Source organism: Cornus florida, unplaced genomic scaffold (genome assembly GCF_030987335.1).
Source record: "Cornus florida cultivar Cherokee Brave unplaced genomic scaffold, ASM3098733v1 CherokeeBrave_3.0.0_Hap2_Chr06, whole genome shotgun sequence".
NCBI lineage: Eukaryota > Viridiplantae > Streptophyta > Magnoliopsida > Cornales > Cornaceae > Cornus > Cornus florida.
Window position 1 is genome coordinate 17,139,952 of NW_026775576.1, and position 17,840 is coordinate 17,157,791.

The following is a 17,840-nucleotide window of genomic DNA, read 5'->3' on the forward strand; positions in this document are numbered from 1 at the left end:
GGCCATTCTTTGACACAACTAGAAGTAACGGATGGCGGACCTGGGGGAGTGAACAGCAACAAGCGCTGTCCAAACTGAAGGAATACGTGCAGAGTCCACCAATCCTCTCTGCACCAAAGCAGGATGAACGATATCTTTACCTTAAGGTGTCGAAGTCTACAACAAGTGCCGCCCTGGTCAGAGAGGAAGAAGGGAAGCAATACCCCATATTTTACACAAGCAAAACAATAGCCGACCCCAAGAAAAGAAATTCGAAGGCAAAACGAGTCATACTTGCGTTGGTGCATGCCAAACGGAAGCTCCGGCAGTATTTCGAGTCCCATCCGATTGTGGTCCCCACCACTAATCCGATCAGAGTCATCCTACACAAGCCCGACCTATTAGGTAGAATCACCAAATGGGCGATCGAATTGAGTTCATTCGACATCACATATGAACCTCGAACGACCATAAAGGGCTAAGCAGTAGCCGATTTCCTGCTAGAATGTGAGGTAGATGATGAAGAAGAGGTAGTGGAGGAACCACCATGGAAGCTTTATGTTGACGGATCATCAAACCAAATGGGGGCAGGCGTAGGCGTTGAACTACAAACTCCCGAGGGCACAAGCCTGCACCAGGCAATTAAGTTTGAATTTGAGGCAACAAACAACAAGGCAGAATATGAAGCAGTGTTGATAGGATTGAAGCTTGCCAAGGGGTTCAAAATTAAGAGTATGAGCGTCTTCAACGACTCACAGCTGATCGTGAAGCAAGTGATGGGGGAGTATAGCACCGGGGATAGCACAATGGAGGCCTACCGTTCTATTGTCGAACAAAAGGTGAAAGGATTTGACCAGGTCAAATTCACACAGATACCTATAGAAGAGAACTATGAGGCCGATCGAATCGCTTGCAACGCATCCAGTTCAGGCGAAACATTAACTAGGGTAATATCGGTAGACGTGTTGTACCAGCCGTCCGTCCTTGAAACGCTATTCAGCCCTGATCGTCTACAAGTGTTGTAATACCGTATGAGCCTAGCTGGATCGACTTGATCATATCATACATAAGGGATGGTGTGCTACCTGAACCGAGAGATGAAGCAAGGAAAATGCGAACCAATGCAGCGAAGTATACAATCCTTCACAACCAGCTCTATCGAAGATCCTTTTTAGGCCCCTACTTAGAGTGCGTCACCCCCATCGAAAGCCAGACAAGTCCTGGGCACAATTCATGAAGGGGTGTGTGGTAATCATACGGGGGGCAGATCCTTGGCGCACAAAACCATGACCCAAAGCTATTTTTGGCCACACATGTCATGAGATGCCGAAGAATACTCCAGGAGATGCGACAAGTGCCAAAGGTTCAGACCACTGATACACCAACCACCTGAGCACCTACACATAATGGCCAACCCATAGCCTTTCGCACAGTGGGGGATGAATGTGGTTAGACCACTAGGGCTGCAAATGAAACGAGTTGTTCATGCACAGCTCGGTTTGGGCTCGTTCATTAAGCAAACGAGCGCGAACTCGAGCTCAATTTTTAGGCTCGTTTAGTAAACGAGCCGAGCTTAAGTAACACTTAGCTTGGCTCGTTAGGCTCGTGAACAAGCTCGTTAACTTAAATGCCCATTTATATTATTATTTTGCATTTAAAAGGTTTAAGCCCATATAAATATAAGTTTGGCCGAACCCACCTCTATTCATTAATAAGGCCCAAGAATTATAATTTAAGTAGCCCATCATCTGAATATGATTTAACCCCAGCCACAAGATTTACCACATCATAGCCATTAGTTCTCTAAAGATAAGAATAAACCTAAAACAAAAGTCTACAGCGGCACGCCTCTTCTTCTTCAGCTCTACGATCTCGTCGGCAACCCTGCACATGCTACACAGAGCGCGCTCTCTCCAACTGATCGTAAGGTAAAGGAGGCAACATATTTGTAGATGGAGTTACAAAACATTGTAAGGTTTGATTTTATCTGTAGATCGAGTTGATAAACATATTGTTTCTTTTTCTTCTTGTCGAAGATGAAAATCGGTTGAATGTCTTTCTCGTCGGTGATTAAAATCAAATTTCATAAAAGAAATCACAATATTTTCTTGAATTGATAGTTGTTTGGTCACTTGGGTGCGCAACCTAGCTCGAGCCTGAGCCAAGTCCGAGCTCATCGAATCTCTACTGAGCCGAACCCGAGCCTAGCCTAGCCTAGCCAAGCTCACCTGAGCCCAAGCCGAGCCCGAGCACCTCTCTGAAATTGACGAGCCAAGCCTGAGCAAGCCCAAGCTCAGCTCGGCTAGGTTCGTTTGCAACCCTATGGACCACTACCAAAGGCGAGATCACAAAATAAGTACGTCCTGCTCGCAACAAACTACTTCACTAAGTAGGTAGAAGTGGAACCTTATCCTAGCGTCACACACACACAAGTGAGGCGCTTCATATGGAACAACATAATTTGTCGGTTTGGAGTTACCAGGTCGATCGTCATGGATAACAATACAAAGTCGGACAACCGACATGTAAAGAAGTTGTTGGACGAGCATAGGATCAATTAGAAGCTTGTTGTGGTAAGCCATCCACAAGGAAATGGACAGGCTGAAATCACAAACATAACTATTTTCAGTTGCATAAAGAAAAAAATTGGAGGATAAGAAAGGCAAATGGCTAGATGAACTCCCGAATGTCCTGTGGGCTTACCGAATGACCCCAAGATGGCCAACCGATGAAAGTCTGTTTACTATAGCATATGGCACGGAATATGTGATACCGACCGAGCAAGCAGTACCAACTGCTCGAAGCATAACATGGAACCAAAAGGAGAACAACAAAATGCTAGAACTCAACCTCGACCTAATAGAGGAAAGGAGGGATTCGACAGCAACCAGGCTTGCTTCATACCAGCAAACGCTCGCGAATAGTCACAATAAGAGGGTAAGGCATAAAAGCTTTGCCCTCGGTGAACAAGTATAAAAGGGTAGTGGGCATCGTAAAAAATGATGTCCCCATAAGGACCCTACAGAGTCACAGAAGTAGTACGAAAAGGGGCATACAGGCTGGAATCATTGGCCAAAAGGCAAATTGACAAGTCGTGGAATGCAAACTATCTAACGAGGTATTATCAGAAGAATAACACTATCATTTGGTTTTAATATTGTTTGTTTTTTGGTTTTCTCCTTATGTATTTGCACCAAATGCATGAATGAAAAAGAAAAGGGGACATTGTTGAAGGAAAGAAACCTACTAAGTTGTTAACCAAAAAATCAGTGGCAAGTGGCTCTATTTGCCGAACGCCAAGCATTTGTCCAAGTCAGTGGCAAATGGCGTTATTTGCCGATCACCGAACACTTATGAAAATTTATAAATAAAAAAACATTAGTGGCAAGTGGCTCTATTTGCCTAACACCAAGCATTTGATCAAGTCAGTGGCAAATGGCATTATTAGCCGATCGTCAAACACCTGTGAAAATTTACAAAAAAATTAGTGGCAAGCGGCTCTATTTGCCGAACGCCAAGCATTTGACCAAGTCAGTGGTAAATAGCGTTATTAGCCGATCGCCAACCACTTGTAAAAATTTACAAAAAAATAGTGGCAAGTGGCTCTATTTGCCGAACTCCAAGCAACCAAGTCAGTGACAAATGGCGCTATTTGCCAATCGCTAACACCTGTGAAAATTTACAAAAAAAATTAGTGGCAAGTGGCTTTGTTTGCCGAACGCCAAGCATTTGACCAAGTCAGTGGCAAATGACGTTATTTATCGATCGCCAAACACTTGTGAAAATTAACAAAAAAATTAGTGGCAAGTGGCTCTATTTGCTGAACGCTAAGCATTTAACCAAGTCAGTGGCAAATGGCGTTATTTGCCGATCGCCAAACACCATAGTTGTTAAAAGCATACCGGGCGCGCGCATCAAGGCGCAGCTTCTGCGCCTTGAGTATGGTGAGCGAGCCTTTGTCTTCTTCCTTTAATTTTTGCCTTTTAAACATTTGTTGTATTCAGAATTTCAGACTTCACATTCTTCTTCTTATATAATAAATTATGATGTGATAAAGTAACTTTAAGTGGTGGGTGGTCCCTACCACTACCACCAAAAAAGTTAAAAGACCAGTCCAAATAAAAAAGTCAAGGAACCCAAATTAGGCTCAATTGCTGTACGAAATATTTGGGAGCTATGGGTCTCTTTGTCAAGCTCTCTCACTCTCCGGCAAGCTCTCTCTCCGGCGAGCTCTCTCTCCGGCAACCAGGTAACCATTTTTTCTCTTCTTCTTCTTCTTCTTCTCTGTTTTTTTTTTTTTCCTTCTTTCTTCTCTGATTTCTTTTTTCCTTCTTCTTCTTCTTCTCTCTTTTTTTTTCCTTCTTTCTTCTCTATTTTTTTTTTTTTTTTTTATCTTTCTTCTCTGTTTTTCTTTTTTCCCTTCTATTCTTGCTTTTCTCTCTGTCTGTCTTCTTCTCTGGCAACCAGCTTCTTCTTCTTCTTTTCTATTTTTTTTATTTTTTCTTTCTTCTCTGTTTTTTGTTTTTTTCCCCTTCTTTCTTCTCTGTTTTTTCCCCCCTTCTTTCTTCTCTGTTTTTTTTTGTTCCGTCTTCTTCTCTGTTTTTCTTTTTTCCTTCTGCTCTTGCTTTTCTCTTTTTTAATTATTTATTTATTTTAGCTATCAATTATCAACATGCCTGTTAGTTTTTCATCTGGAGTGTGGCCTGTGAAATGCTGCTATTTTAGGCTTTTTAGCTATGAAAATGCATGCCTGTAACGCCTGTTATTGTTTCCTAATGTTGCTATTTTAGCTATGAAAATGCATGCCTGCTATTGTTTCCTTTGGACTGTGGCCTGTAAATGCCTTTGTTTTTTTTTTTTTTTTTTTCTTTGCTGTGAAAATGCCTGTTGCACTTTTTAAGTGATGATCAAGATGGTGCTATGTTTATTGATGATGAGGATGATCCGATGATATTTAGATCCTTTGGTGGTCTTCTTAGGAGTTAGGATGAACTGATGAAGTGAACATTTCTATGTTTGTTTTACTTTTTATTTAATTAGTTGATTTTTGCATCTTTATGTTAGTAATTACTATGTTACTATGTTGACTATTGAACGCCAATATTTGGTTTAGTTTGCTTTTGCATCTTTATGTTAGCATGTTGATTATTAAACTTATGTATTTGTTTTACACGATTTTGCATCTTTATTAGATGTTATTTTTTATTTTTTTTCTCAACTTGCGCATCGCTTCAGTCGGGCGCGCACCTCGCCTTGCGCCTCAAGCTCCAAGGCACCTTTGCACCTTAGTGCGCCTTGAGCCTTTAACAACTATGCCAAACACTTGTGAAAAATTACAAAAAATTAGTGGCAAGTGGCTCTATTTGCCGAACGCCAAGCATTTGAACAAGTCAGTGGCAAATGGCATTATTTGCCGATCACCAAACACTTGTGAAAATTTACAGAAAAAAATTATTAGTGGCAAGTGGCTCTATTTGCCGAATGCCAAGCATTTGACCAAGTCAATGGCAAATGGCGTTATTTGCCGATCACCAAACACTTAAAAAAAATTAAAGAAGAGAGAGGAAGACAAAATAAAATCCAAATATTTCGTTATCGTTCATCAAAGCACAAAAAGGTGTTTACATTACAAATGACGTTCACATTACAAAATCAACCCCAAAAAGAAAGAAAACAAGCCCTAAACGGTCATGTCGCCCTCCCAAGAGTGCTCCACGTCATCCTGAGGATCGTCTCCGCGAGAAGGAGAATCCAAATCAACAACATTCTCATAAGAAGTTGGGTTAACCATCAGGAGCACGACCAGCTGGCATCCCAATCTGTGGAGGCGAGACCGCTGATGCAGTGTTGAAAGGTTGGACGACCGAGATGGGGGAGAATGACCCCAAAAGTGACGATCTCCTTGCACTCCCGGAAGACAAGCTCAGCCTGATCGGTTGTAGGATCGGTGTAGTTTCCAAGAGGTTCAATCCTGAGATCACGATCACAATCATCTGGATCGTCATAAGACCTTCTCTGCCCTTCGGGAGGGGAGCGATATGTGAATCCATCTCTATACCCCTGAGCATACCTAAGGGCCCCAGCACGAGAGAAGCGAGCGTGGAGGGCTTTGACACCACCCTCAACCCTGCTCATCACACCGAGAAGGGCTGTACGATCTTCAGAAGATTTCTTGTCCAGAGCAGACCGAGCAGTGTGCTCATCCACCTCCAAAGCGCCTTAAAGATTATTTTTTTCCTTCTCAAGGCCAGAACGCTTGACTTATGATTCTTTCAGCTCTACCTTGGCCTTCCTTTGGTCGTTAGACAACTTTTTATAGCTAGAAGAAAGGGTGATCACCTTCTGATCGGCTATCTTGAGAGCCCTCTGCATAGTGACCATCCCGAACAGAGTCTGAATGGAGATAAAGGGCATCTATCACACTCAGTATAAATAAAATAAAATCAAACGATCAGGAGAGAAAATGAGAACATCAAAATCAAAGTTACCTCCATAGCCGAAACGGGAAACCGAGTAAACATTTGTGCTCATGACATCTCTCTCTGCACCTGCACGTCCCGAGGAGACCACATGTGCGAGTAATAAGCCAAAGCAGTTGGTCCATGCTTGAACATGGTCATTGGACCAGAGAACCGTTCGCCCTGATCAGACCCATGGGCCACAGTGGGAGGAACGGATAAAGTGCCCTCCACCCCACCGGTCGCACCAGCCGAAGCTGGCGCGTCAGTCCGAGCGGTCAGACCGATCGTGCTTGAGACCCTTGCCCTCTGGGACAAGGGAACATTGTCTAGGTCGGCGTCACTGCTCCTCTCAGATGAGGGCCTCTTTCCATATGCCCTCTCTTGGGCGGACTCCCGAGTGTGGGAGGAGTTGGCAAAACCGGAAGCAGTGGCAGGATCGGGCCTTAGGGAACTCCTGTTCCTTTCAAACGAGGGAATTTGTAACTCATCCATGCAGATCCCTTCAAAAGAAATATTGTTAAAAGCTTATGCAGTTAACAACTTGGGAGCTGATGGGACATTATTCCACATGTTCAATTCCAAATTACGAATGCAAGTGCTATAGTCCAAAAGGTCACATGGGATTTTAATGTAATGGCAGATGAAAATACAAAAGCGAGGAAGGCAAATTTCACATATACACTTGCTCCTATATTTTTTAATACTTAAAATACGAAGGGACAGAGCAGTCACTAAAGGCGGTAGGAATGGGATAATCTTTAGAAGCAGCAACCTGCCAAGCCCTCCCTAACAGCTATGATATTTTTCTTCCAATCCCTTTCAGAATCGAGGTTGCCGGTACAGAACGACCGATTGGGAAGGGGGAAGAGGTAGTAGTACCCCTCGTTCTACCGTATCCTACATATCTTATAGAAAAGTAAAAGGTCCAGAATGTCTAACTTCAGATTCCTTTCTTGATTTAGGATCAAAAGGACTGACATGATCCTAAAAAAGTTGGGATTTACTTGCAGTGGTGAAAGATTCAATTTGTTGAGAACGACATGAAAAAGGTGTGTAAAAGAAACCTGATCACGTTCAGGTGAACGGTAGAGAAGAGGATCTCCCCCTCTATAAGACCAACACCGGTCTTGACATCAACGTTCCTAGGTCAACGTCTAAGGTAAACATTGTCGAGGATCTCACACCAGACACGAAGGGTGTCGAGATCAAGTACTATGGTGATAACGACGGGGGATTCCCCCAAAAATGATCGAAAAGAAAAAGAAAAAGAAATTTTTTTGCAGAAAAAAAGGAACAGAACTGACCTCGAAGAACGAAGAGATGGAGGTGTAGAACGAATAAGGATGCTGCCAGGAAGATTACTAACCCAAACCTTGCCGGAGATCTCCTTTTTTGACTAAGTGTCAGAGGGAAAGAGGATGCTAAAGTTGCAATCGACAAGAGAAGGGAGGTAGTTGGGTTCGTACCAAGTTTTTAAAGTTAACCAAGCGTAGGAAACAAAACGGCATAGGGAACCGCATCGTGATGGTGACGTCGTAGATTCCGAGACATAGACACATGTGCCATCCGTTCGCACTTCCCCATGCCGTCACATAAAGCCGCCAACTTCACGCACATCAACACCAATCAATCTATCCCTGATTAATTATAGCGAGACTGAGGGGCAGGTGAGAGGTCTAGTAACCCCAATGGGCCAGATCCAGCCCAACCCATTTATTTCAGAATAATGTTCAGTGGCCTACAGGCCGAGCCAGAACCGTAGTAGAAGCGGGCCTCCAAGCCACATGGTCCGAGAGGAGGAATCCAGCCCATCGGCTCCCAACTTGGAAACCAAGAAGGAAGTTTAGGGTAAAATGTAAACTTCTATAAATAGAAGTTAGAGAGAGAAAAGAGGCAGGTTGTTTGGAGTGTGAGAAAAACTTTCTATAATAGAAAAGAAAATTTCTTGCATCTTCAAACGCAGAATAAGAATATCAAGATCAAACAAATATTTGGATAATATAACCTAGAGATCACAAATATATCCATGTTCCTAAGAGTAGTTCCTGCACAACCTCAAATTGATCCGCAGGGGAGTAGACCATCAACCTTAAAGGTATAAACTACAGTACACAGAGGATAACCATAAGGTATATCACAAGTAACAGGAAATGATAAAGTTAGAATAAGAGATAATAACGACAGGGAAATGACACAATAGCTAATTAAAATTAGTAAACATAAATTGACACTGCCCTTTGGCTCAATATGGAACCTCTCAATATCACCCGTTCTTTTGTGGGGTCCTATCATGATAGCTCAGTCCAAGCCTTTCCCCTCCCCGTCGTGATATTCTTGACACATCCGGAAGTCTTAAAACACTTATCACTTGCAGCAATGATTATGACAATGCATATAAAAGAAAGCAAATTTGAGACATCACAGGTGTTAAATTCAAATATCTTGTGCTAAACTAGAGCAACAATCAGTGCCTTATAATGCTTCAAATGGAAATTGTTGAAGGTATAAATATTAAAGTTGCACCCTCTCTATAAGCTAAAGCTTTTAGAGTAGATGGGTAGTTAACATGGTATCAGAGCCAAAGGTCTCGAGTTCAAACCTCACCGTCATCCTAATTAAAAATTGAAAAACACATGTAGGACCAAAAAGAAGGCCACACGTGAGGGGGCGTGTTGAAGGTAAATATATTAAATTTGCACCCTCGATTAGCTTAAGCTTTTAGAGTAGATGGGTAGTTAACAGAAATAAAATACCAAAGTTCAAACCTACATTGAGGCAAAGTTTGACAAATCAAATTTTGCTTACCAAAATATAGAAAATAACAAATTGCTTAAAATCAAACTAAAAGGAAAAGCACATAGCAACCATTCACAACATCTAGCACACAACAAAATGGAATGAAAACACAGAGGGGAAAAAGAAGTGACAGAGAACTACTCACCGTAGTTTGCATGGAATACTTGCCCTCTGGAACATTGATCTCAGGCTGTTCATGAATACCATTTTTTTCTTTTCGCTGAACTAATTGTTCCAACCCATCAACGTTGTTCGATAATCTTCCAGATTGAGTTTTGACTTGTGCAAAAGTACTTTTCTCATGCGATCTCTGATAGGAAGGATCGTTAAATTCACTAGCATCTTTCAATTTGTTAATGTAGTTTTTAGATACGAGCACTCCCGTATTCGGCATGTCAATATCCTTTTCCCCCGCTAGAGACAAAGCAGCATCACCATTTGACACTTTAGAAAAATTGGGATCTAATGTAGTTTTATTATAACCAGATTTCTTTTTAGAAGATATTACAGCAGCATTCATCTGATTATGAAATTTCACATCGTCAGAATGTTCAACTGGTACAGCCACGCTCTGAGAGTGACTAAAAGAATTCTTCCCAGCCAATGGCAGTGACCTTCCAGCAGCCTTGTTCCCCACTTTGGTGGTCTATTTGTTAGTTCACCATCACTATTCTCACCATAACCTTTTGCCAAATCTTTTTTCCTCCGCTTCTTCGGTTGCTCGTGAGGCGACGAGATAGGTTCATTGCTAGGAAAACAGAACAAATTGCATTAGGAAAGAAAAAATTCCAAAACAAATCCACTGATCTAATAAGACCATCTGGAATGGGAACTCATTGAAGACTGTATTACATAACACAAGACAAATATAGCTTTCACAATCTAACCATACAAATTTCCCAGAAGCTAAAAGAATTTAAGATAGTGAAACAAATCAAGTTTAATGTAAAGCAATGTACAACAAAAAAGAAGCTAATAGGTAAAAGTGGATTTTTTATACCATCAACAATGAATAATGGATTCTACCCTGATCACTTGAAGCACATTTTGAACAGTTCAGCAATTTTAAGATAGCTAAGGAGAAGGGTATAAATCCATCATTGTACTGTCAACGATAACAATGACAATGACTCACTCCCTGTTTTTTTATATTGACAATCCCATACATTGTGAAAAGATAATGCAATTAATCTGCTGTTCTTGTTCTGTTGCATCACTCCTGCAGTCTTATTTATTAACAAAAACAGAGAATAAAAAAGGGGAAGCTCCAGATGCCAACTCAAATATTAAAGATATATATATGTTGAAGAATTAAAATATTAAAGGCACCCTCTCTAACAGCTTAAGCTTTTAGAGTAGATGGTTGTTAACATAGTATCAGAGCCAAAGGTCTCGAATTCAAACCTCACTACCACCCTGAAAATTAAAATTGAAAAACACGCGTTGGACCAAAAAGGTCACACGTGCAAGATTAAAATATTAAAGGTACACCCTCTCTAACAACTTTTAGGGTAGATGGTTGTGAACAATATATATGTATATCTTCGATCAACATTTATCTCCATAAGAACTACAAATCTCAAGATAACCCAAATTAGGTCGCATCCAAGGTATATCACAGGTAATATATTGTTTGATGTCTTGTTACATATTTTTCATTACACATCTAACTAGACCAAAAATGCTGAAAATCAGACAAAAACTAGAATATACCTAACGAATATATCAAAACAGAAATAGTAATTAACAAAGTGGCTCGGAGAAACTCACATGCGTTCCAACTTCCCCCGATTAACAAAGAATCCATTGTGTTTTATTGCTGAATTATCAACTTGAAAATACTCATCCTACACAACGAGGAAACAAGGACTGTAATGAATAGTATCATTACTACATGCAAATTTTGTTATAAACAGTACGGCCAAGTGGTGCCACAAAAATAACAACTACCATTGCCAAATACATAGATAACAGGTAACAATACCAACCAGCTCTGTGTCATCTATAAAAGAATCTTCTGTGTCATACTCATCATCATCAGGAACATCATTGAGATCTTCCTCGTCACTACTATGCTTACCCTAAATAGTACAAGTTGTCACATTACCAGTTTATTTCAAACATTGTAATTTGCAATACATATAAATATCAAAAAAAAATTGTGCAAACACAATGTGCCTACAGGAGTATCGTACAAATGAAAATTTAAATTAAATGAAACATTGCATACCATGTACAAGCGTTCAATCTTCTCAATAACAGCACTGAAACGATGATTAGCAGGGTTTTCATCCTTCACTTCACTTTCAGCAGGTTCTCCCTAAAAAGGAAAAGCACAACTAAGGTTTGCAAAGATGGTTGACTCAAAGCAATCTATTGGGTGGAAAAGGAGACAAAATGTCGTTTATTTCCTTCCTTATTTTGTAACGTGGCAATGTCAGATTTATCCTGTGAAACATGTCATATGGCTAAACATGTTCATTCCAATTATCCTGCTAGTAGTAATAAATCTGCTTTAACACCTTTTGATCTTGTTCATTCAGATGTGTGGGGTCCTTGCCCAGTTACTTCTAGTCTTGGTTTTCGATATTTCGTGTTGTTCATTGATGATCATAGTCGTGTTACTTGGGTTTATCTTATGAAAACCAAAAATGAGGTATACACCATTTTTAAAAATTCTATGACAAAGGTTCAGACTCAATATGGTCGTACCATTAAAAAATTCCGATCTGACCAGGGTACAGAGTACACTTATGGGGAGGTACAACGGTTATGTACAGAATTTGGGATTGAGCATCAGATGGCTAATGTTAAAACTCCTCAACATAATGGTCGTTCCGAGAGAAAGAATCGCCACATCCTTGACTTAGCCAGAGCAATCTGCATTGGCGTGAATGTTCCCGAGTCTTTTTGGGGAGATGCAGTTCTTACCGTTGTTTACATCATTAATAGGACTCCTTCTAGGATTCTTAACTTTGCAGCCCCACTCTCAATCTTACATCCCAATTCATCTCTTTTTTTTATTCCTCCACGAGTCTTCGGGTGTGTGCGCTTTGTTCAGCAGTTGGGGCAAACTCGTACAAAACTTGACCCCAAGGCTTTGAAGTGTGTGTTTTTTGGGCTATTCTCACTCTCAAAAAGGTAATAGGTGTTACCATCCTCCCAGTCGTCGACGGTTTATATCCATGGATGTTTCTTTCTTTGAACATACACCATACTATAGTGGTTCAGTTGGTTCTCAGAGTGAATGGTTCCCATTGCATATAATGGATGATCACCTTCTTCCGTCTTTAACTCTTCTACCATTACCTGTTTCTTCTTCTATGATTCCTCCTCGTGATACCCCTCCAGCAGGGGGAATTGTTCCTTTTTCACAGGTTTATAGTCTGAGACAACAGGTACAAGCTTCTACTCCCACGATCGACTGCCCTGTTCCTTCGGCACTAGCTCCGCCTTCTCAAGCTATTGTTTCGCTTGATGATCGCCCCATTACTCTTCGAAAGGGTAAACATTCTTGTACTTACCCTATTTCTAATTTTGTTTCTGATTATGCTCTCTCACCCTCCTATCAGAGTTTTCTTGTTTCTATTGCCTCGGTTCCTGTTCCTTCTAGTGTTGCAGATGCACTAGCACAACCACAATGGCGTGATGCTATGACAGAGGAACTACAAGCACTTGAGAAAAATCAGACTTGGGATATGGTTATCGTTGGGTGTTTACAGTTAAGCATAATCCAGATGGGTCAATTGCTCGTTACAAGGCGCGATTGGTTGCTAAGGGTTATGCTCGGACTTATGGCATAGATTATCAGGAGACTTTTGCCCTTGTTGCCAAGATGAATACCATCCGTGTATTATTTTCCGTTGCTGCAATTCAATCTTGGCCTCTATTTCAGTTAGATGTCAAGAATGCCTTTCTTAATAGTGATTTGCAGGAGGAGGTGTACATGGTTCCTCCTCCGGGCTTTCGTTCCTTTGCTCATTCTGGTATAGTATGTCGTCTTCATCGTTCTCTGTATGGCCTCAAGCAGTCTCCTCGAGCTTGGTCTGATCGCTTTGGCATTGTTATGCTCAAGTTTGGTTTCCATCAAAGTGCAGCTGGTCATACCTTATTTTTACGTCATTCAGGCGATAAGACAGTTACTCTCATTGTGTATGTCGATGATATTATTCTTACCGACGATGATACTACCGGAATTAATAAGGTTAAGAGCTATCTTGGCCGTCAGTTTGAGATTATGGATCTTGGTCCCCTACGGTACTTCTTGGGCATTGAGGTGGTTCGCTCCAAGACTGGCATTTTCATCTCTCAACACAAGAATGTTCTTGACTTGCTTTCTGCTTCTGATCAGCTTGGTGCTCGTCCTGCAGATACTCCTATTGAGCAGAATCATCGGTTGGCTGATTCTGAGGGGAAGTTGTTGTCAGATATTGGTCGGTATCAACGACTTGTGGGGAAGCTCATCTATTTATCCATGACTCGACCTGACATTGCTTATGCCGTGAGTGTCGTGAGTGTCCAGGCCGTGGTATTTTGTTTGCCAATTATGGTCACTTACATGTTGAGGCTTGGACAGATGCTGATTATGCAGGATCAATTTCAGATAGGAGGTCTACTTCAGGTTATTGTACCACAATTGGTGGTAACTTGGTTACTTGGCGCAGTAAGAAGCAGGATGTTGTCTCTCAATCTAGTGCAGAGGCAGAGTATAGGGCTATGGCTCCTGGGATAGGTGAGTTGCTTTGGCTGAAAACCTTGATAACAGACTTGTGCCTTCCAGTGTCGCTTCCATTCTCACTCTACTGCGACAACAAGCCTGCCATTAGTATAGCAGCAAATCCCGTTCACCATGACAAGACTAAGCATATAGAGGTGGACCGTCACTTCATTCGAGAGAATATCATCTCTGGTCAAATTTGCACTCCATTTGTCACAAGCTCTCAACAGCTTGCAGACATTGTTACAAAGGGCGTCAACAAGATTGTGTTTGAGATATCCACGCACCAACTTGAGGGGGAGTGTTAGCATATATGATACCACGATTTATGGTATGACTTACCATAATAACAGAGATTTGACTATGCATATAATAGCATACATGATACCACGATTTATGGTATGACTTACCATAATAGCAGAGATTTGACTATACTATAGAATATGCTATAGAATATGCTTTAGAATAAGTTGTGATTTGATTTTGATTTGATTTAGTTTCCTTTCTTGTAATATGAGCATGTGCTCATTTTATCTATAAATACTAGAGCTGTGAATGAGTAATTCATATCAGTCAAGCCTTTACGCAATTCTCTCCTTTTTATATTTCTACTAAGGGCTATGTCATTTATGTACTCTGAACAAAGCATCACATACTAGAGCTGTGAATGAGTAATTCATATCAGTCAAGCCTTTACGCAATTCTCTCCTTTTTATATTTCTACTAAGGGCTATGTCATTTATGTACATAGAAGGCAAACAAAGCATCACACCATTTCATTTTGATGAGTTGGACTGGCTACTAAATGTATGTTGAAACTCCAATACAACAAAACAGCTTCAGGGGTCTTGTTAACATGGATTTTGACTATCAGACCATTTTCAACAGGCCAACTAGAGATTATTCACAGAGATATGTTACTTTTTATTTATCAAAAAAAAAAACTAGAGATTATTCACAGATGGGGCAGTTCTCTAGCTTAATCAGTTTTTCAGGTTGGGTGATCATTATTCATTAGAGGATTGAATTCCCAGGTGATGTCTGAAGCAAGAAGATAGTTCTAAAGAGAGGTTCCAAGCTCTTTCCAGGTTGGTGGTTGTTAAGGACTAATGAGGCATCCACCATGGAATCCATAACAATTTTGGAAGGCATCTGAAGCCCCAATTTTTACAGGGCCGTTCAGGAAAGGGAATTCAAGCAATTAATTGTCTCTTCACAGGAGAAACTTTGATGGGGTCAGCATTCAGGAGGATGAGTAGGCTCCACATATGGAAACGAGCAAGCAACTTGGAGGTAGTGTTAAATAATAGTATGAGATGCTTTGTAAGTTTGTAGCAAAGGTGATTCTTCTTTCGTGTGGAAAGCTATTTGGCACTCAAAGGCTCCTATAAAGGTTGCTTTTTTTTTTCTTTTTTTTTTAATTTGAATGTCATTTTTGAATATTTGATGATTAGAGAAATAAGGGAAAAGTTCTAATGAAGTGATGTTGCATGTGTAAGAGGGTCGGTTGGAGCCTTTGTCATTCATTGTGATCTGGCTTGATAAATATGGAGCTTTTTATTCTCTTTTTGTTCTGATGTGAATTTTCCAAGTTCAACGAGGGACTTGCTGAAGAATTGGTGAAATATTTAGTATGAAAGAAATGAATCTTTTCTTAATCTTTTAGGTTGTCTTTCCTTATTTTTATTTTTCCAATTGCCCTTGTGCTTGGAGTTGCATCCTCTCTTTTATAATAAGAATTTAGTTATCAAAGAGATGAAGAAGAAATCAGTTACAATTGTTTATAAGCAGTGAAATAGGACGTATTCCATATATATAATAAGTACTAGTGTATTAAGAAAAACTCAATATATCTTGTACTTGAACTTCTTCAACGAAATCAAAGGGTTTAAATACTTAATAGTTTAGCTTCAATTTCTCTGTACATATAACACAACCTTAACCTACCAAAACAAACAACCACAATTGTTGCATCATTGAGCACCAAATGGTAATATTAGTCCAACTAATAAACACAATTCACAATGCTTACTAATTATCAAAAAAAAAAAAAAAAAAAAATTAATAACAGTAATTAATGAAACCAACTTCAGAGACAAACCCAATATTGATTGGATTGAAGTTAAACCGACTCTTACCGGAGCAATGCGAGACTCCAGAGCTGGGAGAGGAATGGAGGGCGTTTGTTCAGGGGCCGATTTAGATCCTTTGACCTTACTGGCGTCCTTCGCAAGCTTTTTCCAAGAAACAATTGTGGTCTCCCCAGGTCTGAGCTCGACAGTGAACCTCTGCCGGCCACCGACCGCATCGAAAGACGGTGAAACCCTCGCAACTTCGCCACTTCCAGCGCCGCCGGCCTTCTCTTCCTCCATCGAACAGTATGGAATCGGAATTTGAGGTACAAAATCTAGGATTTCAAGATTTTAGAGAGAGAAGGGGTGGAAAAACCCTAGATTGAAGGAATGAAATGCTTAGAGAGTAGAGAGAGAGGAGTGGTGTGCGCGGGATATTGAAACGTCTGGAACTTCTAACCGCAAATCAACTTCTCTTTTTCCGTCTTCTCCATCTTCCACGGGTAAAGCATTTCACTCTCTTTCCTATTCTATTCTATTCTTTTCAATTTGTGCGAATTACACCTCTTAGTTAAATTTATTTATATAAATTCATATTAGTTATAAAAACGTATAATTAAGTTCCTCTGGTGAGAATTTTTGTAAAAATTAGAGGTCAATTGGTCATGTGCCATGTAGATGACTATTTTCAAAATTACCCTTCTTATATATCTTTACTACTCCATATATATATATATATATATATATTTGTATACAGTATGTATGGGTTTTGAACTTTTGATTCTTAGTAGATTTTGTAGTTTGCAGTTACACAGGGAGAGCAAAAGGGTAAGTTCAGGGTTGAGAACAGAATAGAGTTGGAGGCGCTAGGAGAGGCTGAAATGATTTGCCCAAAAAAAAATTATAAAAAAGATCATAAAAAATTTCACCAAATGGGATTTAGTTTGCAAAACAATAATTATAAACCTTAATTAGTTGATTTAGAAAATAAATAAATAAAACAAAACCCATAGATAAACTAAAATATATAGGTTTTGAACTTCTAGTTCTTGTAGATTTTGTAGTTTGCAATTAGAGAGAGAGGGGGCAAGCTTGAGAGTTGAGAGACAACTGGCAAGCGGCTGAAGCTTGCGAACGGCGAGCCCGAACTGGAACAGCGGGCTATAGAAACTGAAAGATATGGGTTTTGATTTTTTGAACAATCTGAAATGATATGTCAATATGGGTTTTGATATAGGTAATAGGTTTTGAACTTTTGATTCTCGCAGACAGATAGATAAATTGAAATATATGGGTTTTGAACTTCTGATTCTTGTATATTTTGTAGTTTGCAATTGCAAAGAGAGAGAGAAAGGGCAAGTTCAGAGTCGAGAATGATAATAGAGATGGAGGTGATTGGGGAGGCTGAATTGATTTGCCGGAAAGAGAAAGTGCAAGTATGTAAACTGTGAATATGCCCTAACTTGAAACGATGTGGTATTGATAGAGGGCTATTTTAGTCTTTTACCATTTTTTTATTATTTTTAAATGATAGATAGAGGGTTATTTTAGTCTTTTACCATTTTTTTGTTATTTTATTATTATTTTTAAATGATAGATAGAGGGTTATTTTAGTCTTTTTGTAGCTCCGGTACCGGTCAGTAGAGGTTAACGCCTAAAAGGCACTAATCTGCACCATTTTTAAAGTATAGGGGAGCTAGGTGAACAAACAATGGGAGGTTATACACACTATATCGATATCATAGGGGTGTAAAGCGCACGTGAGCAAGGAGACAACACTTTGCTTAGAATCGAATTCTTTGGATGTAGAATTCG

General features: G+C 40.1%; 1 long non-coding RNA gene and 1 pseudogene across 1 annotated transcript; both read right to left on the bottom strand.

Annotated features, from left to right (window-relative positions):
* The window catches only part of LOC132311131 (ubinuclein-1-like), a 38,273-nt pseudogene extending 21,694 nt beyond the window's left edge, over positions 1-16,579 (bottom strand).
* On the bottom strand, positions 4,824-9,375 carry LOC132311133 (uncharacterized). The gene is made up of 2 exons (XR_009482863.1): positions 6,468-9,375; positions 4,824-6,372 (listed from the first exon to the last, which is right to left on the bottom strand). It is a non-coding gene; the product is annotated as an uncharacterized LOC132311133 (long non-coding RNA).
* Positions 16,580-17,840: the final 1,261 nt, after the last annotated feature.